Here is a 25,680-nt window from a genome sequence, read left to right as displayed (position 1 = left end):
ATCCCTTTTTGAAGCTTTTACTGCCGTAGCTCTATTGCTAAGACAGTCATCAAAGTCAAAGTAAGAACTGATCGCGTAATTTATGCTGGCTCCATAAAACAGCCACTATAGTTGTTTTTCCCCTTTGGTGATGGTCGGTGACACCGTGGAGGATTTTGAGCTTCAGAAACGAACATTTGATCAATTTTTCATCATGTTTCCTATGATCCATCCATCCATTATTTGAATCACTTTTCCTCACCAGGGTCGCGGGGCTGCTGGAGCCTATCGCAGCTGACTACGCGCGAAAGGGTTTTTTATGATACTTACCAAAAATCATTTGTGTGTTGTGTTATCTTGCTACTTATCATTACAAATTGAAGAGCATATAAAATAACTGTAACACGACTATATGTATTGGTATAAACCATTAATAGTCATTGTTGCCATTGTCCAGTCACCTATGACCTTAACACATAAATGACAATTTGTAGCAATCTAAGAATTGAAATACTCCAATGATCAACAATTGCGGAACATTTGAATGTAATCATTTAAAGTCAATTTTGTTGTTTCTAAATACATAACATCTGTTTGGAGAGAGTTAGCACAATTGCCTCACAGTTCAGAGAAGTGAGGTTCGATTCCGTCTACGGCCTTCCTGTGTGGAGTTTGCCTGTTCTCCCCGTGCCGGTGAGAGTTTTCTCTGGATACTCTGGGGTCCTCCCACATAACAAAAACATGCATGGTAGGTTGATTGGGAACGCTAAATCAGGTGTGGGCAAACTACGGCCCGGGGGCCACATGCGACTCAGTAAACGTTTTAATCGGGTCCGCCGAACTTGAAAAAAATCAAATGAATTAACCATGTTTTATTTTCTAAATACTGTGTTTTTTCAGACATATATATTATTGTAATGCTTTTGTTCACTTTCATTTAAAATTAAATGTATTTTTTTTTCTCTGATGAGGTGAGGTTACCAAAACACTCCATCCATCTGCTCCTGGTCAGGCCCCTCTGTCAAATTTCACAAGCCATTGTGGCCCGCCAAAAAGTTTGCCCACTCCTGTTCTAAATTGTCCCTAGGTGTGAGTGTGAAAGCGGATAGTGGTTTGTCTGTGTTCCCGGCAATTGGCTGGCAACCAGTTCAGGACGTAACCCACTTACGGCACGTGGATTTGTTTGAAGATAAGTGCTGAAAACGTGGAAAGATTGAAAACAAATAGACACTTAATTGTTGAAATGTAGTGTTCAAATCGTTTTCTACTTCTCCGTTGTCCATTTTATTTGTGTGTGGCCAAAACAGGTTGGGGCATGGGTCGGTCCTCCCGACTATATGAGTACTAAGCGCCCTCAGATAAAATCTGAGACCATCTGTCAAAATTGCAAAAAAACCTTGATTTGCATCATGATCGTGACGGGTTAGTCAAAAAAAAAATGTTCTCTGCATCGTTACGCCACGCGTGGCACACACATTGAGACAATGGTGAGTCGGACGGATGCACTACAAATTGGCTTGTTTTTAAGCGGCTAATACTTTTCACGAGTAGGCTTGTGGGGTGCCTAACCAGGTGACCTGTGTTGAGTCTAATACTCCACAACCTCGCTGCCTTGCATACATTCACACATCCTATACTGCTGTCAATTATGTTCAGTAATCCGTGACTTAATGAGCTACTGAGGTAACGAACTAACAAGCTCACTTGAACCTCGCGGGGTGGTCCGATATGTCAGCGAATTGCTTGGTGGTGGTGTGTGTTAGTCCTCCCATAACGAAGACACTCATGGAAAATGTTAAGTCTTTATTATCAATAATTGTCATGATGCAGACATTAATACCTTAACAGGCCAAATGTGAGTGAATTTCAACTGGAGCGGATGCAGCGCCTCTACCAACCGGCTTTTGGGAGCTTGTATTTCGAATGGGAATCAAAATACAAGATTAGTCAACGAGTCAAATGAGTAAAATTACAACTATAAAACTATAAATATAATAACTGATGTGATCGTTTATTATTTTATGAAGCTTTGTTTTTCTCTCAAAACCGACTCCATATCATGGTTGACAAATGTACTTTGATCAGGAATAAGTTACAATTAGACACATTTTCTGCTGAGATTGCATTTTTGATGGAATAAAGTTATTAAAATACAGAAAAACTAACTTTATTCAATTCAGAGTTCACAAGTTCAACACATTTTGAGAGAATAAACTTTGTTTTATCACGTGGTATTTGGCATTATCCAAAGAAAAGTACTTGGCTCTGTATTCCAAGTGCGTCCTCTTACTGAAAGGAGTATTGATTAGGAATGACATGTTGAAGTTAAGTGCTTGCTGTCATCTTTGCGCAGTGGCAATATTGTAGCCTATAAGGTTCAACGGAGGCACGATTATTGCTAGTTGAAAACTTTATGCAATACCCTACCTTGACGACTTGAAATATAGTCAGCTATGGCAATTTTTGTTAGTCTCTTATAAGACTCATTTTATCTGTCAATGTTAGTTATGGGTGAGCTTGCTATTGTGGAAAATCTGTGAGGTTATCTTCTTGATCAAATAATGTTATTCTCATGCAGGTACTTAAAAAATTCAAACTTTGTTCAATTTAAATTTTATAATTGTAGTGGAGGTGTGATCGATTACTCAATTAATAAATACCTTTCATTATGTAAATGTTTTTCCCCGTGCGTCCTCTTACTGAAAGGAGTACCGAGCAGTAATGACATGTTGAGGTTAAGAGATCATTTCATCTTTGTGCAGTGGCAGTATCATTACCTATGAGGTTTTACCGAGGTGTGATTATTGCTATTTGAAAACTTTACTCAATACCTCGCCTTGACGTCTTGAAATATAGTCAGCTATGGCAATTTTTGTTAGTCTCTTATTAGGCTCATTTTATCTGTCAATGTCAGTTATGGGTGAGCTTGCTATTGTGGAAAATCTGCGAGGTTATTTTCTTGATCAAATAATGTTATTCTCCTGCAGGTACTTTAAAAAATTCAAACTTTGTTCAATTTAAATTTTATAATTGTAGTGGAGGTGTGATCGATTACTCAATAGACGCAGCGGCTAACGGCTCTCCCTCCCAGTGCTCCTTATTGCTTTTTATTTGTGTTAGCGTGGTCTTATTGGCACCAACTGAGGCACAGCATCGATATACCCGCCAGAACATCGTGGACATTGTATATCGATGCAAAATAACCATCACAGAGGAATTTTGCTATGATCGCAAAATTCCTGACGAACTGGCGAGGCCGCCCGGCTCACCGTGGTTTTTCATCGGGACCGGGAGGCGGCGACGGCGACGCAGAGAGAGGAAGCAGAAGCGGGGCTGTAGGTCCGGTGTCTTGCTACGGCTGCAACGGCAGCCCCACATGGCAACCACTGCCGAGTCTCTACCTCACCAACGCCAGATCCGTGGTCCATAAAATCGACGATCTGGGATTACAAATCCTGGGAAACCGCTATGTGCGAGACAGCAGTGTGATCGTCATCACGGAATCCTGGCTGCACGCCAACGTCCCCGACGCTAGCATCCAGCTGGCTGGGCGCTTGCTACTTCGCGCGGATCGGACGAGGGACACCGGTAAGAGCAGGGGCGGGGGGCTCTGTGTTTACGTGCATGAGAACTGGTGCGGCGATAGCATGATCGTTGAGAAGCACTCTTCCCCCGACATCGAGTTCATGTCCGTTAAATGCCGGCCTTATTTTCTCCCGAGGGAACTAACGGTAGTGATCGTCACAGCTGTTTACATCCCTCCCGACGCAAACACTAGCACGGCGCTCTCGCTACTCGCGTGCGTCATCAACAAACATCAGCGGACCCACCCTGATGGCGTTCACATAGTAGCGGTGACTTTAATAAGGCCAATTTAAAGACTGTACTCCCAGAGTTCCACCAGCATGTCAAGTGCCCAACGAGGGGAGACAACACTCTCGATCATGTGTACTCGAACATCAAGCACGCATACAGGGCCCTCCCACTCGCCCCCCTCGGCCAGTCAGACCACCTCTCCTTGCAGCTCGCACCTGCGTACACCCCTCTCAGGCGCAGATCAGGCCCACCACATAGACTGTGAAAACCTGGCGTGATGACGCCATGATTGAATTACAGGACTGCTTTCAAGGCACCAACTGGGACCTCTTTGATCATCAGGACCTTGATGTCTACACGCACTGTATACTGGACTACATCAAGTTCTGCATGGAAACTGTCTCCCTAAACAGGGCCATACGGATCTTCCCAAATGCGAAGCCCTGGATGTCCAGCCAGGTCCGCTCTCTCCTCAAGGCCCGTGACGCTGCCTTCAGGTCAGGCGACAAAGCCCAGTACAGGGTGGCTCGTGCTGACCTAAGCAAAGGCATCAAGCTAGCCAAGGCAAACTACAAGAGGAGGCTGGAGTCCCACCTTGCCAGCAACAGACCATGGGAGGTGTGGCAGGGTCTACGGAGCATCACCAACTTCAGAGGCAGCAGCACGACCTCTGTAGACCCGAGTGCATCGCTGGCAGAGGAGCTTAACTGCTTCTTCGCTTGCTTTGACTCGCCCCAACCGTCATACCCCCGCGCTTCATGCCTCAACTCCCCCCACTCACCATAGAGGAACACGATGTGAGGCGCGCGCTCCTGGCTATTAACCCCAGGAAAGCTACTGGACCCGACGGAATACCAGGCAAGGTCCTCAGAGCATGTGCCCACCAACTGTCACATGTTTTCTGCAGGGTCTTCAACCGCTCCCTGGCTCAAGCAGCCATCCCCTCCTGCTTGAAAACCTCCACCATTATTCCTGTCCCCAAAAAGTCACCCGAAGTCCTCCTGAATGACTACCGTCCTGTTGCTCTCACGCCAGTCATCATGAAGTGCTTCGAGAGGCTGGTTCTCCAGCACATCAGGGACGGCCATCCTCCCACTCTGGACCCCTACCAGTTTGCATACCGGGCTAACAGATCCACTGAGGACGCCATCGACACTGCTCTGCATGTTGTGCTGGGCCACCTGGAACGACAGCAGAGCTATGCAAGGATGCTCTTTGTGGACTACAGCTCGGCATTCAACACAATCATCCCGGACATCCTCGTTGCCAAACTGGACAGTCTCGGCCTCCCTGCCCTCACACGCATCTGGATTAAGGACTTTCTGACCAACAGACCCCAGACTGTGTTGCTCGGCCCCTACACGTCCTCCACCCGTACGCTGAGCACCGGTTCCCCCCAAGGATGCGTGCTGAGCCCTCTCCTATACGCCCTCTACACCTACGGCTGCAGCCCGGCCCACGGTAACAACACCATCGTCAAGTTTGCTGACGACACGACAGTGGTCGGTCTGATCTCGGAAGGTGACGAGACAGCCTACAGAGAGGAGGTCCAGAGACTGACGGCTTGGTGCGAGGACAACAGACTGCAACTCAACATTGCAAAAATAAAGGACTTCATCGACTTCAGGAGGAACAAGACGGTGCCGCCCCCCCTCTGCATCGAAGGTGTGTGTGTGGAGAGGGTCCACACGTTCAAGTTTCTGGGAGTACAGATCTCCGATGACCTTTCTTGGACACACAACACCACAGCAGTGGTAAAGAAGGTCCACCAGCGTCTGCACTTCCTGAGAGTCCTCAGGAAATTCAACCTGGACAGGAAGCTGCTGCTGGCCTTCTACCACTCGTCCATCGAGAGCCTGTTGACGTACTGTGTCTCCACCTGGTACAGCGGCTGCACTGAGGCGGACAGAGTGAGGCACCAGAGGACGGTCAAAACAGCGCAAAGGATTATTGGCTGCCCTCTCCCCTACACCGCCCGGTGCCTCAGCAGGGCTCTCAATATCGTCAAAGACAATACCCACCCAAACTCACACCTGTTCGACCTGATGCCCTCTGGCAGGCGCTACAGGTGCATCAAATCAAGGACTAATAGACTGAGAAACAGTTTCTTTCCAAGCGCCATCTCCATTCTAAACTCTCACACACACACACGACCTCCCTTACCTTGCAGAACAGCAACGTCATGTGTTTTTATATATCATATCCAGTATTATTTTCCATTGCACTAACTATTCTCTTATTTATCTAATTTATATATCTATCTGAATTATTGTTGTATTGCACTGGAGAGGGGAGCTCTCTAATCTCGTTGCACACTTGAGTACAATGACAATAAAGGGATTTCTGATTCTGATTATGTAAATGTTGTTCCCAGTGCGTCCTCTTACTGAAAGGAGTACCGAGCAGTAATGACATGTTGAGGTTAAGGGGTTGAGGTTATCTTTGAGCAGTGGCAATATCGTAACCTATGAGGTTCAACTGAGGTGTGATTATTGCTAGTTGAAAACTTTACCCAATACCCTGCCTTGATGACTTGAAATATAGTTAGCTATGGCAATTTTTGGGAGTCTCCTAAGAGACTGACTTAGTCTGTCTAAGAAAGTTGACTATGTGTTGTTGATTTTCTTTTGGTGCGGTTTCTTGTTCTTATCTTTTTGGGTGGAAGGGACTTTAAACATTTATTTCTGCACAGATTGTGTTCTTGATCAAATATAGTTATTGAAATATGGATACTTTAAAAAGAATCTACTTTATTCAATTGAAAGTTTACAATTGGTAGCGGGGTTTTGGTCCTATGATGATTACTCAATTAATTATGAATACTCTGCATATTTAAATGCAGTGGTGGACCATCAAGGCCTTCTCTGCTGGCCTAACATAATTGAGAAAAAAAAGGATCATATTCCTCACATTGATGCCTTATTTTATCCTAGTGTTGAATTTTTAAGTGAAAGGTTTTATCCAATCAGAATTCAGCTAGTTCGTGTTGGCAGGCAGATTTCACAATACCAGTAGCGCACACTAGTCTTTCCGAGGCCTTCAGATGTAATCGTGCAGGCATCTGTTCTGTCAAAGTCAATGAGATTTCAGATTTAATTGACAGTTGCAATAGCCAATCAGATTACACGTTGGTAACAGCGCGCCTTCTCGCTGGCCTTACACTGAAGGTGACGAACGCATTTTGCGATTGCCTGTTCCATGTGCGTCCTCTTACTGAAAGGAGTACCGAGCAGTAATGACATGTTGAGGTTAAGGGGTTGAGGTTATCTTTGCGCAGTGGCAATATCATAACCTATGAGGTTCAACTGAGGTGTGATTATTGCTAGTTGAAAACTTTACCCAATACCTCGCCTTGATGACTTGAAATATAGTCTACTGTGGCAATTTTTGGGAGTCTCCTATGAGACTGACTTAGTCTGTCTAAGAAAGTTGAGTATGTGTTGTTGATTATCTATTGGTGCGGTTTCTTGTTCTTATCTTTTTGGGAGGAAAGGACTTTAAACATTTCTTTCTGCACAGATTGTGTTCTTGATCAAATATAGTTATTGAAATATGGTTACTTTAAAAACATTCTACTTTATTCAATTAAAGTTTACAATTGGTAGCGGGGTTGTGGTCCGATGATGATTACTCAATTAATTATGAATAATCTGCTTATGTAAATGCAGTGGTGGACCATCAAGGCCTTCTCTGCTGGCCTAACATAATTGAGAAAAAAAGGATCATATTCCTCACATTGATGCCATATTATATCCTAGTGTTGAATTTTTAAGTGAGAGGTTTTATCCAATCAGAATTCAGCTAGTTCGTGTTGGCAGGCAGATTTCACAATAGCAGTAGCGCACACTGGTCTTTCCGAGGCCTTCAGATGTAATCGTGCAGGCATCTGTTCTGTCAAAGTCAATGAGATTTCAGATTTAATTGACAGTTGCAATAGCCAATCAGATTACACGTTGGTAACAGCGCGCCTTCTCGCTGGCCTTACACTGAAGGTGACGAACGCATTTTGCGATTGCCTGTTCCATGTGCGTCCTCTTACTGAAAGGAGTACCGAGCAGTAATGACATGTTGAGGTTAAGGGGTTGAGATTATCTTTGCGCAGTGGCAATATCGTAACCTATGAAGTTCAACTGAGGTGTGATTATTGCTAGTTGAAAACTTTACCCAATACCCCGCCTTGATGACTTGAAATATAGTTAGCTATGGCAATTTTTGGGAGTCTCCTAAGAGACTGACTTAGTCTGTCTAATAAAGTTGAGTATGTGTTGTTGATTTTCTTTTGGTGCGGTTTCTTGTTCTTATCTTTTTGGGAGGAAGGGACTTTAAACATTTATTTCTGCACAGATTGTGTTCTTGATCAAATATAGTTTTTGAAATATGGATACTTTAAAAAGGATCTACTTTATTCAATTGAAAGTTTACAATTGGTAGCGGGGTTGTGGTCCGATGATGATTACTCAATTAATTATGAATCTGCTTATGTAAATGCAGTGGTGGACCATCAAGGCCTTCTCTGCTGGCCTAACATAATTGAGAAAAAAAGGATCATATTCCTCACATTGATGCCATATTATATCCTCGTGTTGAATTTTTAAGTGAGAGGTTTTATCCAATCAGAATTCAGCTAGTTCCTGTTGGCAGACAGATTTCACAATACCAGTAGCGCACACTCGACTTTCCGAGGCCTTCAGATGTAATCGTGCAGGCATCTGTTCTGTCAAAGTCAATGAGATTTCAGATTTGATTGACATTTGCCATAGCCAATGAGATCACACGTTGGTTACAGCGCGCCTTCTCGCTGGCCTAACGCTGAAGGTGATGAACGCGTTTTGCGATGTTCCATGTGGGTCCTCTTACTGAAAGGAGTACCGAGCAGTAATGACATGTTGAGGTTAAGGGGTTGAGATTATCTTTGCGCGGTGGCAATATCGTAACCTATGAAGTTCAACTGAGGTGTGATTATTGCTAGTTGAAAACTTTACCCAATACCCCGCCTTGATGACTTGAAATATAGTTAGCTATGGCAATTTTTGGGAGTCTCCTAAGAGACTGACTTAGTCTGTCTAATAAAGTTGAGTATGTGTTGTTGATTTTCTTTTGGTGCGGTTTCTTGTTCTTATCTTTTTGGAAGGAAGGGACTTTAAACATTTATTTCTGCACAGATTGTGTTCTTGATCAAATATAGTTATTGAAATATGGATACTTTAAAAAGAATCTACTTTATTCAATTGAAAGTTTACAATTGGTAGCGGGGTTTTGGTCCTATGATGATTACTCAATTAATTATGAATACTCTGCATATGTAAATGCAGTGCTGGACCATCAAGGCCTTCTCTGCTGGCCGAACATAATTGAGAAAAAAAGCATCATATTCCTCACATTGATGCCTTATTATATGCTAGTGTTGAATTTTTAAGTGAAAGGTTTTATCCAATCAGAATTCAGCTAGTTCGTGTTGGCAGGCAGATTTCACAATACCAGTAGCGCACACTAGTCTTTCCGAGGCCTTCAGATGTAATGGTGCAGGCATCTGTTCTGTCAAAGTCAATGAGATTTCAGATTTAATTGACAGTTGCAATAGCCAATCAGATTACACGTTGGTAACAGCGCGCCTTCTCGCTGGCCTTACACTGAAGGTGACGAACGCATTTTGCGATTGCCTGTTCCATGTGCGTCCTCTTACTGAAAGGAGTACCGAGCAGTAATGACATGTTGAGGTTAAGGGGTTGAGATTATCTTTGCGCAGTGGCAATATCGTAACCTATGAAGTTCAACTGAGATGTGATTATTGCTAGTTGAAAACTTTACCCAATACCCCGCCTTGATGACTTGAAATATAGTTAGCTATGGCAATTTTTGGGAGTCTCCTAAGAGACTGACTTAGTCTGTCTAATAAAGTTGAGTATGTGTTGTTGATTTTCTTTTGGTGCGGTTTCTTGTTCTTATCTTTTTGGGAGGAAGGGACTTTAAACATTTATTTCTGCACAGATTGTGTTCTTGATCAAATATAGTTTTTGAAATATGGATACTTTAAAAAGGATCTACTTTATTCAATTGAAAGTTTACAATTGGTAGCGGGGTTGTGGTCCGATGATGATTACTCAATTAATTATGAATCTGCTTATGTAAATGCAGTGGTGGGCCATCAAGGCCTTCTCTGCTGGCCTAACATAATTGAGAAAAAAAGGATCATATTCCTCACATTGATGCCATATTATATCCTCGTGTTGAATTTTTAAGTGAGAGGTTTTATCCAATCAGAATTCAGCTAGTTCCTGTTGGCAGACAGATTTCACAATACCAGTAGCGCACACTCGACTTTCCGAGGCCTTCAGATGTAATCGTGCAGGCATCTGTTCTGTCAAAGTCAATGAGATTTCAGATTTGATTGACATTTGCCATAGCCAATGAGATCACACGTTGGTTACAGCGCGCCTTCTCGCTGGCCTAATGCTGAAGGTGATGAACGCGTTTTGCGATGTTCCATGTGGGTCCTCTTACTGAAAGGAGTACCGAGCAGTAATGACATGTTGAGGTTAAGGGGTTGAGATTATCTTTGCGCGGTGGCAATATCGTAACCTATGAAGTTCAACTGAGGTGTGATCATTGCTAGTTGAAAACTTTACCCAATACCCGGCCTTGATGACTTGAAATATAGTTAGCTATGGCAATTTTTGGGAGTCTCCTAAGAGACTGACTTAGTCTGTCTAATAAAGTTGAGTATGTGTTGTTGATTTTCTTTTGGTGCGGTTTCTTGTTCTTATCTTTTTGGAAGGAAGGGACTTTAAACATTTATTTCTGCACAGATTGTGTTCTTGATCAAATATAGTTATTGAAATATGGATACTTTAAAAAGAATCTACTTTATTCAATTGAAAGTTTACAATTGGTAGCGGGGTTTTGGTCCTATGATGATTACTCAATTAATTATGAATACTCTGCATGTGTAAATGCAGTGCTGGACCATCAAGGCCTTCTCTGCTGGCCGAACATAATTGAGAAAAAAAGCAACATATTCCTCACATTGATGCCTTATTATATGCTAGTGTTGAATTTTTAAGTGAAAGGTTTTATCCAATCAGAATTCAGCTAGTTCGTGTTGGCAGGCAGATTTCACAATACCAGTAGCGCACACTAGTCTTTCCGAGGCCTTCAGATGTAATGGTGCAGGCATCTGTTCTGTCAAAGTCAATGAGATTTCAGATTTAATTGACAGTTGCAATAGCCAATCAGATTACACGTTGGTAACAGCGCGCCTTCTCGCTGGCCTTACACTGAAGGTGACGAACGCATTTTGCGATTGCCTGTTCCATGTGCGTCCTCTTACTGAAAGGAGTACCGAGCAGTAATGACATGTTGAGGTTAAGGGGTTGAGATTATCTTTGCGCAGTGGCAATATCGTAACCTATGAAGTTCAACTGAGGTGTGATTATTGCTAGTTGAAAACTTTACCCAATACCCCGCCTTGATGACTTGAAATATAGTTAGCTATGGCAATTTTTGGGAGTCTCCTAAGAGACTGACTTAGTCTGTCTAATAAAGTTGAGTATGTGTTGTTGATTTTCTTTTGGTGCGGTTTCTTGTTCTTATCTTTTTGGGAGGAAGGGACTTTAAACATTTATTTCTGCACAGATTGTGTTCTTGATCAAATATAGTTTTTGAAATATGGATACTTTAAAAAGGATCTACTTTATTCAATTGAAAGTTTACAATTGGTAGCGGGGTTGTGGTCCGATGATGATTACTCAATTAATTATGAATCTGCTTATGTAAATGCAGTGGTGGACCATCAAGGCCTTCTCTGCTGGCCTAACATAATTGAGAAAAAAAGGATCATATTCCTCACATTGATGCCATATTATATCCTCGTGTTGAATTTTTAAGTGAGAGGTTTTATCCAATCAGAATTCAGCTAGTTCCTGTTGGCAGACAGATTTCACAATACCAGTAGCGCACACTCGACTTTCCGAGGCCTTCAGATGTAATCGTGCAGGCATCTGTTCTGTCAAAGTCAATGAGATTTCAGATTTGATTGACATTTGCCATAGCCAATGAGATCACACGTTGGTAACAGCGCGCCTTCTCGCTGGCCTTACACTGAAGGTGACGAACGCATTTTGCGATTGCCTGTTCCATGTGCGTCCTCTTACTGAAAGGAGTACCGAGCAGTAATGACATGTTGAGGTTAAGGGGTTGAGATTATCTTTGCGCAGTGGCAATATCGTAACCTATGAAGTTCAACTGAGGTGTGATTATTGCTAGTTGAAAACTTTACCCAATACCCCGCCTTGATGACTTGAAATATAGTTAGCTATGGCAATTTTTGGGAGTCTCCTAAGAGACTGACTTAGTCTGTCTGATAAAGTTGAGTATGTGTTGTTAATTTTCTTTTGGTGCGGTTTCTTGTTCTTATCTTTTTGGGAGGAAGGGACTTTAAACTTTTATTTCTGCACAGATTGTGTTCTTGATCAAATATAGTTATTGAAATATGGATACTTTAAAAAGGCTCTACTTTATTCAATTGAAAGTTTACAATTGGTAGCGGGGTTTTGGTCCTATGATGATTACTCAATTAATTATGAATAATATTCCCTTTATTAGTCCCACAATGGGGAAATTCGAGATTCGAACCCAGGCCTCCTGGGGAGACTGGGTCCTGAACGCGGCGCCTTAGACCACTCGGCCATCCTCTGCATATGTAAATGCAGTGCTGGACCATCAAGGCCTTCTCTGCTGGCCGAACATAATTGAGAAAAAAAGTATCATATTCCTCACATTGATGCCTTATTATATCCTAGTGTTGAATTTTTAAGTGAAAGGTTTTATCCAATCAGAATTCAGCTAGTTCGTGTTGGCAGGCAGATTTCACAATACCAGTAGCGCACACTAGTCTTTCCGAGGCCTTCAGATGTAATGGTGCAGGCATCTGTTCTGTCAAAGTCAATGAGATTTCAGATTTAATTGACAGTTGCAATAGCCAATTGGATTACACGTTGGTAACAGCGCGCCTTCTCGCTGGCCTTACACTGAAGGTGACGAACGCATTTTGCGATTGCCTGTTCCATGTGCGTCCTCTTACTGAAAGGAGTACCGAGCAGTAATGACATGTTGAGGTTAAGGGGTTGAGATTATCTTTGCGCAGTGGCAATATCGTAACCTATGAAGTTCAACTGAGGTGTGATTATTGCTAGTTGAAAACTTTACCCAATACCCCGCCTTGATGACTTGAAATATAGTTAGCTATGGCAATTTTTGGGAGTCTCCTAAGAGACTGATTTAGTCTGTCTGATAAAGTTGAGTATGTGTTGTTAATTTTCTTTTGGTGCGGTTTCTTGTTCTTATCTTTTTGGGAGGAAGGGACTTTAAACTTTTATTTCTGCACAGATTGTGTTCTTGATCAAATATAGTTATTGAAATATGGATACTTTAAAAAGGATCTACTTTATTCAATTGAAAGTTTACAATTGGTAGCGGGGTTTTGGTCCTATGATGATTACTCAATTAATTATGAATAATATTCCCTTTATTAGTCCCACAATGGGGAAATTCGAGATTCGAACCCAGGCCTCCTGGGGAGACTGGGTCCTGAACGCGGCGCCTTAGACCACTCGGCCGTCCTCTGCATATGTAAATGCAGTGCTGGACCATCAAGGCCTTCTCTGCTGGCCGAACATAATTGAGAAAAAAAGTATCATATTCCTCACATTGATGCCTTATTATATCCTAGTGTTGAATTTTTAAGTGAAAGGTTTTATCCAATCAGAATTCAGCTAGTTCGTGTTGGCAGGCAGATTTCACAATACCAGTAGCGCACACTAGTCTTTCCGAGGCCTTCAGATGTAATGGTGCAGGCATCTGTTCTGTCAAAGTCAATGAGATTTCAGATTTAATTGACAGTTGCAATAGCCAATTGGATTACACGTTGGTAACAGCACGCCTTCTCGCTGGCCTTACACTGAAGGTGACGAACGCATTTTGCGATTGCCTGTTCCATGTGCGTCCTCTTACTGAAAGGAGTACCGAGCAGTAATGACATGTTGAGGTTAAGGGGTTGAGATTATCTTTGCGCAGTGGCAATATCGTAACCTATGAAGTTCAACTGAGGTGTGATTATTGCTAGTTGAAAACTTTACCCAATACCCCGCCTTGATGACTTGAAATATAGTTAGCTATGGCAATTTTTGGGAGTCTCCTATGAGACTGACTTAGTCTGTCTAATAAAGTTGAGTATGTGTTGTTGATTTTCTTTTGGTGCGGTTTCTTGTTCTTATCTTTTTGGGAGGAAGGGACTTTAAACATTTATTTCTGCACAGATTGTGTTCTTGATCAAATATAGTTTTTGAAATATGGATACTTTAAAAAGGATCTACTTTATTCAATTGAAAGTTTACAATTGGTAGCGGGGTTGTGGTCCGATGATGATTACTCAATTAATTATGAATCTGCTTATGTAAATGCAGTGGTGGACCATCAAGGCCTTCTCTGCTGGCCTAACATAATTGAGAAAATAAGGATCATATTCCTCACATTGATGCCATATTATATCCTCGTGTTGAATTTTTAAGTGAGAGGTTTTATCCAATCAGAATTCAGCTAGTTCCTGTTGGCAGACAGATTTCACAATACCAGTAGCGCACACTCGACTTTCCGAGGCCTTCAGATGTAATCGTGCAGGCATCTGTTCTGTCAAAGTCAATGAGATTTCAGATTTGATTGACATTTGCCATAGCCAATGAGATCACACGTTGTTTACAGCGCGCCTTCTCGCTGGCCTAATGCTGAAGGTGATGAACGCGTTTTGCGATGTTCCATGTGGGTCCTCTTACTGAAAGGAGTACCGAGCAGTAATGACATGTTGAGGTTAAGGGGTTGAGATTATCTTTGCGCGGTGGCAATATCGTAACCTATGAAGTTCAACTGAGGTGTGATCATTGCTAGTTGAAAACTTTACCCAATACCCGGCCTTGATGACTTGAAATATAGTTAGCTATGGCAATTTTTGGGAGTCTCCTAAGAGACTGACTTAGTCTGTCTAATAAAGTTGAGTATGTGTTGTTGATTTTCTTTTGGTGCGGTTTCTTGTTCTTATCTTTTTGGAAGGAAGGGACTTTAAACATTTATTTCTGCACAAATTGTGTTCTTGATCAAATATAGTTATTGAAATATGGATACTTTAAAAAGAATCTACTTTATTCAATTGAAAGTTTACAATTGGTAGCGGGGTTTTGGTCCTATGATGATTACTCAATTAATTATGAATACTCTGCATATGTAAATGCAGTGCTGGACCATCAAGGCCTTCTCTGCTGGCCGAACATAATTGAGAAAAAAAGCAACATATTCCTCACATTGATGCCTTATTATATGCTAGTGTTGAATTTTTAAGTGAAAGGTTTTATCCAATCAGAATTCAGCTAGTTCGTGTTGGCAGGCAGATTTCACAATACCAGTAGCGCACACTAGTCTTTCCGAGGCCTTCAGATGTAATGGTGCAGGCATCTGTTCTGTCAAAGTCAATGAGATTTCAGATTTAATTGACAGTTGCAATAGCCAATCAGATTACACGTTGGTAACAGCGCGCCTTCTCGCTCGCCTTACACTGAAGGTGACGAACGCATTTTGCGATTGCCTGTTCCACGTGCGTCCTCTTACTGAAAGGAGTACCGAGCAGTAATGACATGTTGAGGTTAAGGGGTTGAGATTACCTTTGCGCAGTGGCAATATCGTAACCTATGAAGTTCAACTGAGGTGTGATTATTGCTAGTTGAAAACTTTACCCAATACCCCGCCTTGATGACTTGAAATATAGTTAGCTATGGCAATTTTTGGGAGTCTCCTAAGAGACTGACTTAGTCTGTCTAATAAAGTTGAGTATGTGTTGTTGATTTTCTTTTGGTGCGGTTTCTTGTTCTTATCTTTTTGGGAGGAAGGGACTTTAAACATTTATTTCTGCACAGATTGTGTTCTTGATCAAATATAGTTTTTGAAATATGGATACTTTAAAAAGGATCTACTTTATTCAATTGAAAGTTTACAATTGGTAGCGGGGTTGTGGTCCGATGATGATTACTCAATTAATTATGAATCTGCTTATGTAAATGCAGTGGTGGACCATCAAGGCCTTCTCTGCTGGCCTAACATAATTGAGAAAAAAAGGATCATATTCCTCACATTGATGCCATATTATATCCTCGTGTTGAATTTTTAAGTGAGAGGTTTTATCCAATCAGAATTCAGCTAGTTCCTGTTGGCAGACAGATTTCACAATACCAGTAGCGCACACTCGACTTTCCGAGGCCTTCAGATGTAATCGTGCAGGCATCTGTTCTGTCAAAGTCAATGAGATTTCAGATTTGATTGACATTTGCCATAGCCAATGAGATCACACGTTGGTAACAGCGCGCCTTCTCGCTGGCCTTACACTGAAGGTGACGAACGCATTTTGCGATTGCCTGTTCCATGTGCGTCCTCTTACTGAAAGGAGTACCGAGCAGTAATGACATGTTGAGGTTAAGGGGTTGAGATTATCTTTGCGCAGTGGCAATATCGTAACCTATGAAGTTCAACTGAGGTGTGATTATTGCTAGTTGAAAACTTTACCCAATACCCCGCCTTGATGACTTGAAATATAGTTAGCTATGGCAATTTTTGGGAGTCTCCTAAGAGACTGACTTAGTCTGTCTGATAAAGTTGAGTATGTGTTGTTAATTTTCTTTTGGTGCGGTTTCTTGTTCTTATCTTTTTGGGAGGAAGGGACTTTAAACTTTTATTTCTGCACAGATTGTGTTCTTGATCAAATATAGTTATTGAAATATGGATACTTTAAAAAGGATCTACTTTATTCAATTGAAAGTTTACAATTGGTAGCGGGGTTTTGGTCCTATGATGATTACTCAATTAATTATGAATAATATTCCCTTTATTAGTCCCACAATGGGGAAATTCGAGATTCGAACCCAGGCCTCCTGGGGAGACTGGGTCCTGAACGCGGCGCCTTAGACCACTCGGCCATCCTCTGCATATGTAAATGCAGTGCTGGACCATCAAGGCCTTCTCTGCTGGCCGAACATAATTGAGAAAAAAAGTATCATATTCCTCACATTGATGCCTTATTATATCCTAGTGTTGAATTTTTAAGTGAAAGGTTTTATCCAATCAGAATTCAGCTAGTTCGTGTTGGCAGGCAGATTTCACAATACCAGTAGCGCACACTAGTCTTTCCGAGGCCTTCAGATGTAATGGTGCAGGCATCTGTTCTGTCAAAGTCAATGAGATTTCAGATTTAATTGACAGTTGCAATAGCCAATTGGATTACACGTTGGTAACAGCGCGCCTTCTCGCTGGCCTTACACTGAAGGTGACGAACGCATTTTGCGATTGCCTGTTCCATGTGCGTCCTCTTACTGAAAGGAGTACCGAGCAGTAATGACATGTTGAGGTTAAGGGGTTGAGATTATCTTTGCGCAGTGGCAATATCGTAACCTATGAAGTTCAACTGAGGTGTGATTATTGCTAGTTGAAAACTTTACCCAATACACCGCCTTGATGACTTGAAATATAGTTAGCTATGGCAATTTTTGGGAGTCTCCTAAGAGACTGATTTAGTCTGTCTGATAAAGTTGAGTATGTGTTGTTAATTTTCTTTTGGTGCGGTTTCTTGTTCTTATCTTTTTGGGAGGAAGGGACTTTAAACTTTTATTTCTGCACAGATTGTGTTCTTGATCAAATATAGTTATTGAAATATGGATACTTTAAAAAGGATCTACTTTATTCAATTGAAAGTTTACAATTGGTAGCGGGGTTTTGGTCCTATGATGATTACTCAATTAATTATGAATAATATTCCCTTTATTAGTCCCACAATGGGGAAATTCGAGATTCGAACCCAGGCCTCCTGGGGAGACTGGGTCCTGAACGCGGCGCCTTAGACCACTCGGCCGTCCTCTGCATATGTAAATGCAGTGCTGGACCATCAAGGCCTTCTCTGCTGGCCGAACATAATTGAGAAAAAAAGTATCATATTCCTCACATTGATGCCTTATTATATCCTAGTGTTGAATTTTTAAGTGAAAGGTTTTATCCAATCAGAATTCAGCTAGTTCGTGTTGGCAGGCAGATTTCACAATACCAGTAGCGCACACTAGTCTTTCCGAGGCCTTCAGATGTAATGGTGCAGGCATCTGTTCTGTCAAAGTCAATGAGATTTCAGATTTAATTGACAGTTGCAATAGCCAATTGGATTACACGTTGGTAACAGCACGCCTTCTCGCTGGCCTTACACTGAAGGTGACGAACGCATTTTGCGATTGCCTGTTCCATGTGCGTCCTCTTACTGAAAGGAGTACCGAGCAGTAATGACATGTTGAGGTTAAGGGGTTGAGATTATCTTTGCGCAGTGGCAATATCGTAACCTATGAAGTTCAACTGAGGTGTGATTATTGCTAGTTGAAAACTTTACCCAATACCCCGCCTTGATGACTTGAAATATAGTTAGCTATGGCAATTTTTGGGAGTCTCCTATGAGACTGACTTAGTCTGTCTAATAAAGTTGAGTATGTGTTGTTGATTTTCTTTTGGTGCGGTTTCTTGTTCTTATCTTTTTGGGAGGAAGGGACTTTAAACATTTATTTCTGCACAGATTGTGTTCTTGATCAAATATAGTTTTTGAAATATGGATACTTTAAAAAGGATCTACTTTATTCAATTGAAAGTTTACAATTGGTAGCGGGGTTGTGGTCCGATGATGATTACTCAATTAATTATGAATCTGCTTATGTAAATGCAGTGGTGGACCATCAAGGCCTTCTCTGCTGGCCTAACATAATTGAGAAAATAAGGATCATATTCCTCACATTGATGCCATATTATATCCTCGTGTTGAATTTTTAAGTGAGAGGTTTTATCCAATCAGAATTCAGCTAGTTCCTGTTGGCAGACAGATTTCACAATACCAGTAGCGCACACTCGACTTTCCGAGGCCTTCAGATGTAATCGTGCAGGCATCTGTTCTGTCAAAGTCAATGAGATTTCAGATTTGATTGACATTTGCCATAGCCAATGAGATCACACGTTGTTTACAGCGCGCCTTCTCGCTGGCCTAATGCTGAAGGTGATGAACGCGTTTTGCGATGTTCCATGTGGGTCCTCTTACTGAAAGGAGTACCGAGCAGTAATGACATGTTGAGGTTAAGGGGTTGAGATTATCTTTGCGCGGTGGCAATATCGTAACCTATGAAGTTCAACTGAGGTGTGATCATTGCTAGTTGAAAACTTTACCCAATACCCGGCCTTGATGACTTGAAATATAGTTAGCTATGGCAATTTTTGGGAGTCTCCTAAGAGACTGACTTAGTCTGTCTAATAAAGTTGAGTATGTGTTGTTGATTTTCTTTTGGTGCGGTTTCTTGTTCTTATCTTTTTGGAAGGAAGGGACTTTAAACATTTATTTCTGCACAAATTGTGTTCTTGATCAAATATAGTTATTGAAATATGGATACTTTAAAAAGAATCTACTTTATTCAATTGAAAGTTTACAATTGGTAGCGGGGTTTTGGTCCTATGATGATTACTCAATTAATTATGAATACTCTGCATATGTAAATGCAGTGCTGGACCATCAAGGCCTTCTCTGCTGGCCGAACATAATTGAGAAAAAAAGCAACATATTCCTCACATTGATGCCTTATTATATGCTAGTGTTGAATTTTTAAGTGAAAGGTTTTATCCAATCAGAATTCAGCTAGTTCGTGTTGGCAGGCAGATTTCACAATACCAGTAGCGCACACTAGTCTTTCCGAGGCCTTCAGATGTAATGGTGCAGGCATCTGTTCTGTCAAAGTCAATGAGATTTCAGATTTAATTGACAGTTGCAATAGCCAATCAGATTACACGTTGGTAACAGCGCGCCTTCTCGCTCGCCTTACACTGAAGGTGACGAACGCATTTTGCGATTGCCTGTTCCATGTGCGTCCTCTTACTGAAAGGAGTACCGAGCAGTAATGACATGTTGAGGTTAAGGGGTTGAGATTATCTTTGCGCAGTGGCAATATCGTAACCTATGAAGTTCAACTGAGGTGTGATTATTGCTAGTTGAAAACTTTACCCAATACCCCGCCTTGATGACTTGAAATATAGTTAGCTATGGCAATTTTTGGGAGTCTCCTAAGAGACTGACTTAGTCTGTCTAATAAAGTTGAGTATGTGTTGTTGATTTTCTTTTGGTGCGGTTTCTTCTTCTTATCTTTTTGGGAGGAAGGGACTTTAAACATTTATTTCTGCACAGATTGTGTTCTTGATCAAATATAGTTTTTGAAATATGGATACTTTAAAAAGGATCTACTTTATTCAATTGAAAGTTTACAATTGGTAGCGGGGTTGTGGTCCGATGATGATTACTCAATTAATTATGAATCTGCTTATGTAAATGCAGTGGTGGACCATCAAGGCCTTCTCTGCTGGCCTAACATAATTGAGAAAAAAAGGATCATATTCCTCACATTGATGCCATATTATATCCTCGTGTTGAATTTTTAAGTGAGAGGTTTTATCCAATCAGAATTCAGCTAGTTCCTGTTGGCAGACAGATTTCACAATACCAGTAGCGCACACTCGACTTTCCGAGGCCTTCAGATGTAATCGTGCAGGCATCTGTTCTGTCAAAGTCAATGAGATTTCAGATTTGATTGACATTTGCCATAGCCAATGAGATCACACGTTGGTAACAGCGCGCCTTCTCGCTGGCCTTACACTGAAGGTGACGAACGCATTTTGCGATTGCCTGTTCCATGTGCGTCCTCTTACTGAAAGGAGTACCGAGCAGTAATGACATGTTGAGGTTAAGGGGTTGAGATTATCTTTGCGCAGTGGCAATATCGTAACCTATGAAGTTCAACTGAGGTGTGATTATTGCTAGTTGAAAACTTTACCCAATACCCCGCCTTGATGACTTGAAATATAGTTAGCTATGGCAATTTTTGGGAGTCTCCTAAGAGACTGACTTAGTCTGTCTGATAAAGTTGAGTATGTGTTGTTAATTTTCTTTTGGTGCGGTTTCTTGTTCTTATCTTTTTGGGAGGAAGGGACTTTAAACTTTTATTTCTGCACAGATTGTGTTCTTGATCAAATATAGTTATTGAAATATGGATACTTTAAAAAGGATCTACTTTATTCAATTGAAAGTTTACAATTGGTAGCGGGGTTTTGGTCCTATGATGATTACTCAATTAATTATGAATAATATTCCCTTTATTAGTCCCACAATGGGGAAATTCGAGATTCGAACCCAGGCCTCCTGGGGAGACTGGGTCCTGAACGCGGCGCCTTAGACCACTCGGCCATCCTCTGCATATGTAAATGCAGTGCTGGACCATCAAGGCCTTCTCTGCTGGCCGAACATAATTGAGAAAAAAAGTATCATATTCCTCACATTGATGCCTTATTATATCCTAGTGTTGAATTTTTAAGTGAAAGGTTTTATCCAATCAGAATTCAGCTAGTTCGTGTTGGCAGGCAGATTTCACAATACCAGTAGCGCACACTAGTCTTTCCGAGGCCTTCAGATGTAATGGTGCAGGCATCTGTTCTGTCAAAGTCAATGAGATTTCAGATTTAATTGACAGTTGCAATAGCCAATTGGATTACACGTTGGTAACAGCGCGCCTTCTCGCTGACCTTACACTGAAGGTGACGAACGCATTTTGCGATTGCCTGTTCCATGTGCGTCCTCTTACTGAAAGGAGTACCGAGCAGTAATGACATGTTGAGGTTAAGGGGTTGAGATTATCTTTGCGCAGTGGCAATATCGTAACCTATGAAGTTCAACTGAGGTGTGATTATTGCTAGTTGAAAACTTTACCCAATACCCCGCCTTGATGACTTGAAATATAGTTAGCTATGGCAATTTTTGGGAGTCTCCTAAGAGACTGATTTAGTCTGTCTGATAAAGTTGAGTATGTGTTGTTAATTTTCTTTTGGTGCGGTTTCTTGTTCTTATCTTTTTGGGAGGAAGGGACTTTAAACTTTTATTTCTGCACAGATTGTGTTCTTGATCAAATATAGTTATTGAAATATGGATACTTTAAAAAGGATCTACTTTATTCAATTGAAAGTTTACAATTGGTAGCGGGGTTTTGGTCCTATGATGATTACTCAATTAATTATGAATAATATTCCCTTTATTAGTCCCACAATGGGGAAATTCGAGATTCGAACCCAGGCCTCCTGGGGAGACTGGGTCCTGAACGCGGCGCCTTAGACCACTCGGCCATCCTCTGCATATGTAAATGCAGTGCTGGACCATCAAGGCCTTCTCTGCTGGCCGAACATAATTGAGAAAAAAAGTATCATATTCCTCACATTGATGCCTTATTATATCCTAGTGTTGAATTTTTAAGTGAAAGGTTTTATCCAATCAGAATTCAGCTAGTTCGTGTTGGCAGGCAGATTTCACAATACCAGTAGCGCACACTAGTCTTTCCGAGGCCTTCAGATGTAATGGTGCAGGCATCTGTTCTGTCAAAGTCAATGAGATTTCAGATTTAATTGACAGTTGCAATAGCCAATTGGATTACACGTTGGTAACAGCGCGCCTTCTCGCTGGCCTTACACTGAAGGTGACGAACGCATTTTGCGATTGCCTGTTCCATGTGCGTCCTCTTACTGAAAGGAGTACCGAGCAGTAATGACATGTTGAGGTTAAGGGGTTGAGATTATCTTTGCGCAGTGGCAATATCGTAACCTATGAAGTTCAACTGAGGTGTGATTATTGCTAGTTGAAAACTTTACCCAATACCCCGCCTTGATGACTTGAAATATAGTTAGCTATGGCAATTTTTGGGAGTCTCCTATGAGACTGACTTAGTCTGTCTAAGAAAGTTGAGTATGTGTTGTTTATTTTCTTTTGGTGCGGTTTCTTGTTATCTTTTTGGGAGGAAGGGACTTTAAACATTTCTTTCTGCACAGATTGTGTTCTTGATCAAATATAGTTATTGAAATATGGATACTTTAAAAACAATCTACTTTATTCAATTGAAAGTTTACAATTGGTAGCGGGGTTGTGGTCCGATGATGATTACTCAATTAATTATGAATAATCTCCTTATGTAAATGCAGTGGTGGACCATCAAGGCCTTCTCTGCTGGCCTAACATAATTGAGAAAAAAAGGATCATATTCCTCACATTGATGCCATATTATATCCTAGTGTTGAATTTTTAAGTGAGAGGTTTTATCCAATCAGAATTCAGCTAGTTCGTGTTGGCAGGCAGATTTCACAATACCAGTAGCGCACACTTGTCTTTCCGAGGCCTTCAGATGTAATCGTGCAGGCATCTGTTCTGTCAATGAGATTTCAGATTTGATTGACAGTTGCGATAGCCAATCAGATCACACGTTGGTTACAGCACGCCTTTTCGCTGGCCTAACGCTGAAGGTGATGAACGCGTTTTGCGATGTTCCATGTGCGTCCTCTTACTGAAAGGAGTACCGAGCAGTATATGACATGTTGAGGTTAAGGGGTTGAGGTTATCTTTGAGCATTGGCAATATTGTAGCCTATGAGGTTCAACTGAGGTGCGAATAGTGATGGGTAGATGAGGCATCCTGTATTGTTTTGACACAGTGACACAATGTATTGACACTGTGTTGCTGAATACTGACACCTGGTGGACTTGCAGGAAACATTTGACAGGGTCATCTGACACTGATCTGTCAAGCTAATTTTATCCAATTCCATTGATTAGCGACGTGATGTGTTTTTATATATCCTATTTCGTATTACTTTCCATCGCACTAATTATTCTCTTATCTAATTTATATATTTAACTGAATTATTGTTGTAATGCACTGGAGAGGGGAGCTCTCTAATCTCGTTGCACACTTGAGTGCAATGACAAAGGGATTTCTGATTCTGATAAGGCATTTGCTTTCACATTATTTTTACATACACGCAATTTCATAAAAAAAAAATCTTTGATATTCAAGATGCAGTTGATAAATTAAGGGAACATCTGTCTGAATGCCCAAGTAAAAGTGTTGTGAATGACAATGGACTCATTGTAATTAAAGATTTTTATTCAAAAAAAGTTTCTCCAGGGTTTTGTTATTGAGTCTATTTCTTTTTTGTGTGGCTAATATAAATAGGTGAGGGAACGTTGCCTCCATGGACTTCCAGTATAAGAGCGGGTCTTCCGTACGTGCAACGTGTCCTGCTGACATATAGCGCTGCACCTCTGAGTGCGCATCAACAGTGACGTCTTCCATCTTGCGGATATTTAATGCAAAGTAACGCGCCAATAACTCGATGCTTGTTTTGAGCGTCCATCCTCTTGACAGATGCGCTTCCTTATGAACACAGTTTGGCGCGCGACCGCTGTGTCGACACGATTCTGGTAGTGGTCACGTGACTTTCTCAAAGCTGTACGCGCACCGACACGGGGTTTGCCCTGGAAGCTCGGCGCGCGCATCAACGCCTCGGTGTCGTTGGACCCATCACTAGGTGCGATTATTGCTAGTTGAAAACTTGACCCAATACCCCGCCGTGACAACTTGAAATAGAGTTGACTTTGGCAATTTTTGCTCGTCTCTCAAAAGACTTGTTTTGTATGTCAATGGAAGTTGTCGGTGAGCTACTTTTCGTGGGCAGTCTGTAAAGTTATCTTCCTGACCAAATGTTATTCTCATGCAGGTATTTAAAAAAAATCAAACTTTGTTCAATTTAAATTGTACAATTGGGAGCGTAGGTGTGATCAAATACCTGTCGTTATGTAAATATTGTTCCCAATGCGTCCTCTTACTGAAAGGAGTACCGAGCAGTAATGACATGTTGAGGTTAAGTGATCAATGTCATCTTTGCGCAGTGGCAATATCGTCGCCTATGAGGGTCAGCCGAGGTTTGATTGTTGCTAGTTGAAAACTTTACCCAATACCCAGCCTTGCTGTCTTGAAATATAGTCGGCTATGGCAATTTTTGCTAGTCTCTTCGGAGACTGATTGTTCTGTCAAAGATAATTGGGTGTGAGCTTATATGCGCGGCTTCTTTTTTTTTTAATTACCTTTGGGGTGGACTTTAGATGCATTTTCTGCGGAGGTCAAGTTCTCAATCAAATAAAGTTATTAAAACAAAGATTTTTTATGAAAAATCAAACTTTATTCAATTATAATTTTACAATTGGTTGCGGAGTTGTGGTCCAATGACGATTACTAAATAATGAATACTGGAGGTTATGTAAATCTTCCAAGTGCGTCCTTCTACTGAAAGGAGTACCAAGCAGTGATGTCATATTGAAGTTAAGGGGTTGAGTTTATCTTTGCGCAGTGGCAATATCATAACCTATGAGGTTCACCTGAGGCGTGATTATTGCTAGTTGAAAACTTTACCCAATACCCCACCTTGATGACTTGAAATTTAGTCATCTATGGCAATTTTTGACAGTCTCCACGGAGGCTTAGTTACTCTGTCAATGCGAACTATTGTCAAATGGCTTCCAAAGTTTTTGTGTGGGGTGGTTTTATTATTTGACTGATTTCTGCAGTGTTTCAATGGGGACTAAGTTCTCAATCAGAATGCATTCATTGAAATTGAGTTTTCCCAAAATTTAGCGTTAGTGCAGTTCTCAAACTTTGTGAGCGCATATTGTGTTGTATTATATAATAATTTGTGGGTGGACTACTGGTCAGCACGATGGCCTCACAGAGGTCATGGGTTTGATTCCGGCTCCGGCCTTCCTGTGTTACTAAGTCACATCAGCACAAGAATCCCCACCACAAATGTATTTTTTTTTTCACCAGTAAACATGCCATGCCACCTGCCATGTATGGCCAGTAACTCTGGGAAAGCAATAGCCGCAGTGGCAGGTGAGCATAAAATTTAATGTGAAGCTCTGCACAGC

The 25,680-nt window shown here is 41.4% G+C and overlaps 25 non-coding genes across 25 annotated transcripts; all 25 read left to right on the top strand.

Moving 5' to 3' along the window:
* Window positions 1–2,320: 2,320 nt before the first annotated feature.
* On the top strand, window positions 2,321–2,461 carry LOC148340744 (U4 spliceosomal RNA). The gene has a single exon (XR_015842711.1). It is a non-coding gene; the product is annotated as a U4 spliceosomal RNA (small nuclear RNA).
* A 268-nt stretch (window positions 2,462–2,729) lies between these two features.
* On the top strand, window positions 2,730–2,870 carry LOC148340743 (U4 spliceosomal RNA). The gene has a single exon (XR_015842709.1). It is a non-coding gene; the product is annotated as a U4 spliceosomal RNA (small nuclear RNA).
* Window positions 2,871–6,233: 3,363 nt separating this feature from the next.
* Window positions 6,234–6,374, top strand: LOC148340742 (U4 spliceosomal RNA). The gene has a single exon (XR_015842703.1). It is a non-coding gene; the product is annotated as a U4 spliceosomal RNA (small nuclear RNA).
* A 686-nt stretch (window positions 6,375–7,060) lies between these two features.
* LOC148340741 (U4 spliceosomal RNA) lies at window positions 7,061–7,201 on the top strand. Its single transcript, XR_015842701.1, has one exon. It is a non-coding gene; the product is annotated as a U4 spliceosomal RNA (small nuclear RNA).
* A 684-nt stretch (window positions 7,202–7,885) lies between these two features.
* On the top strand, window positions 7,886–8,026 carry LOC148340740 (U4 spliceosomal RNA). The gene has a single exon (XR_015842692.1). It is a non-coding gene; the product is annotated as a U4 spliceosomal RNA (small nuclear RNA).
* A 677-nt stretch (window positions 8,027–8,703) lies between these two features.
* On the top strand, window positions 8,704–8,844 carry LOC148340739 (U4 spliceosomal RNA). The gene has a single exon (XR_015842699.1). It is a non-coding gene; the product is annotated as a U4 spliceosomal RNA (small nuclear RNA).
* Window positions 8,845–9,529: 685 nt separating this feature from the next.
* LOC148340738 (U4 spliceosomal RNA) lies at window positions 9,530–9,670 on the top strand. Its single transcript, XR_015842700.1, has one exon. It is a non-coding gene; the product is annotated as a U4 spliceosomal RNA (small nuclear RNA).
* A 677-nt stretch (window positions 9,671–10,347) lies between these two features.
* Window positions 10,348–10,488, top strand: LOC148340737 (U4 spliceosomal RNA). Its single transcript, XR_015842706.1, has one exon. It is a non-coding gene; the product is annotated as a U4 spliceosomal RNA (small nuclear RNA).
* A 685-nt stretch (window positions 10,489–11,173) lies between these two features.
* Window positions 11,174–11,314, top strand: LOC148340736 (U4 spliceosomal RNA). Its single transcript, XR_015842691.1, has one exon. It is a non-coding gene; the product is annotated as a U4 spliceosomal RNA (small nuclear RNA).
* Window positions 11,315–11,996: 682 nt separating this feature from the next.
* Window positions 11,997–12,137, top strand: LOC148340735 (U4 spliceosomal RNA). Its single transcript, XR_015842690.1, has one exon. It is a non-coding gene; the product is annotated as a U4 spliceosomal RNA (small nuclear RNA).
* Window positions 12,138–12,925: 788 nt separating this feature from the next.
* On the top strand, window positions 12,926–13,066 carry LOC148340734 (U4 spliceosomal RNA). The gene has a single exon (XR_015842689.1). It is a non-coding gene; the product is annotated as a U4 spliceosomal RNA (small nuclear RNA).
* A 788-nt stretch (window positions 13,067–13,854) lies between these two features.
* On the top strand, window positions 13,855–13,995 carry LOC148340733 (U4 spliceosomal RNA). The gene has a single exon (XR_015842695.1). It is a non-coding gene; the product is annotated as a U4 spliceosomal RNA (small nuclear RNA).
* Window positions 13,996–14,672: 677 nt separating this feature from the next.
* Window positions 14,673–14,813, top strand: LOC148340732 (U4 spliceosomal RNA). Its single transcript, XR_015842705.1, has one exon. It is a non-coding gene; the product is annotated as a U4 spliceosomal RNA (small nuclear RNA).
* Window positions 14,814–15,498: 685 nt separating this feature from the next.
* On the top strand, window positions 15,499–15,639 carry LOC148340731 (U4 spliceosomal RNA). Its single transcript, XR_015842698.1, has one exon. It is a non-coding gene; the product is annotated as a U4 spliceosomal RNA (small nuclear RNA).
* Window positions 15,640–16,321: 682 nt separating this feature from the next.
* On the top strand, window positions 16,322–16,462 carry LOC148340730 (U4 spliceosomal RNA). The gene has a single exon (XR_015842688.1). It is a non-coding gene; the product is annotated as a U4 spliceosomal RNA (small nuclear RNA).
* A 788-nt stretch (window positions 16,463–17,250) lies between these two features.
* Window positions 17,251–17,391, top strand: LOC148340729 (U4 spliceosomal RNA). The gene has a single exon (XR_015842697.1). It is a non-coding gene; the product is annotated as a U4 spliceosomal RNA (small nuclear RNA).
* Window positions 17,392–18,179: 788 nt separating this feature from the next.
* LOC148340728 (U4 spliceosomal RNA) lies at window positions 18,180–18,320 on the top strand. Its single transcript, XR_015842694.1, has one exon. It is a non-coding gene; the product is annotated as a U4 spliceosomal RNA (small nuclear RNA).
* Window positions 18,321–18,997: 677 nt separating this feature from the next.
* On the top strand, window positions 18,998–19,138 carry LOC148340727 (U4 spliceosomal RNA). Its single transcript, XR_015842704.1, has one exon. It is a non-coding gene; the product is annotated as a U4 spliceosomal RNA (small nuclear RNA).
* A 685-nt stretch (window positions 19,139–19,823) lies between these two features.
* LOC148340726 (U4 spliceosomal RNA) lies at window positions 19,824–19,964 on the top strand. Its single transcript, XR_015842687.1, has one exon. It is a non-coding gene; the product is annotated as a U4 spliceosomal RNA (small nuclear RNA).
* A 682-nt stretch (window positions 19,965–20,646) lies between these two features.
* LOC148340725 (U4 spliceosomal RNA) lies at window positions 20,647–20,787 on the top strand. The gene has a single exon (XR_015842686.1). It is a non-coding gene; the product is annotated as a U4 spliceosomal RNA (small nuclear RNA).
* Window positions 20,788–21,575: 788 nt separating this feature from the next.
* LOC148340724 (U4 spliceosomal RNA) lies at window positions 21,576–21,716 on the top strand. Its single transcript, XR_015842684.1, has one exon. It is a non-coding gene; the product is annotated as a U4 spliceosomal RNA (small nuclear RNA).
* Window positions 21,717–22,504: 788 nt separating this feature from the next.
* Window positions 22,505–22,645, top strand: LOC148340723 (U4 spliceosomal RNA). Its single transcript, XR_015842693.1, has one exon. It is a non-coding gene; the product is annotated as a U4 spliceosomal RNA (small nuclear RNA).
* Window positions 22,646–24,239: 1,594 nt separating this feature from the next.
* Window positions 24,240–24,383, top strand: LOC148340722 (U4 spliceosomal RNA). Its single transcript, XR_015842712.1, has one exon. It is a non-coding gene; the product is annotated as a U4 spliceosomal RNA (small nuclear RNA).
* A 253-nt stretch (window positions 24,384–24,636) lies between these two features.
* On the top strand, window positions 24,637–24,777 carry LOC148340721 (U4 spliceosomal RNA). Its single transcript, XR_015842710.1, has one exon. It is a non-coding gene; the product is annotated as a U4 spliceosomal RNA (small nuclear RNA).
* A 317-nt stretch (window positions 24,778–25,094) lies between these two features.
* Window positions 25,095–25,235, top strand: LOC148340720 (U4 spliceosomal RNA). The gene has a single exon (XR_015842707.1). It is a non-coding gene; the product is annotated as a U4 spliceosomal RNA (small nuclear RNA).
* The last annotated feature ends 445 nt before the right edge of the window (window positions 25,236–25,680 follow it).

Source organism: Idiotropiscis lumnitzeri, chromosome 3 (genome assembly GCF_059441095.1).
Source record: "Idiotropiscis lumnitzeri isolate Australia: NSW breed Sydney's pygmy pipehorse chromosome 3, RoL_Ilum_1.0, whole genome shotgun sequence".
NCBI classification, from domain to species: Eukaryota; Metazoa; Chordata; class Actinopteri; order Syngnathiformes; family Syngnathidae; genus Idiotropiscis; species Idiotropiscis lumnitzeri.
Note: the sequence above shows the minus strand (reverse complement) of the source record. Positions and strands in the feature narration are given on the sequence as shown.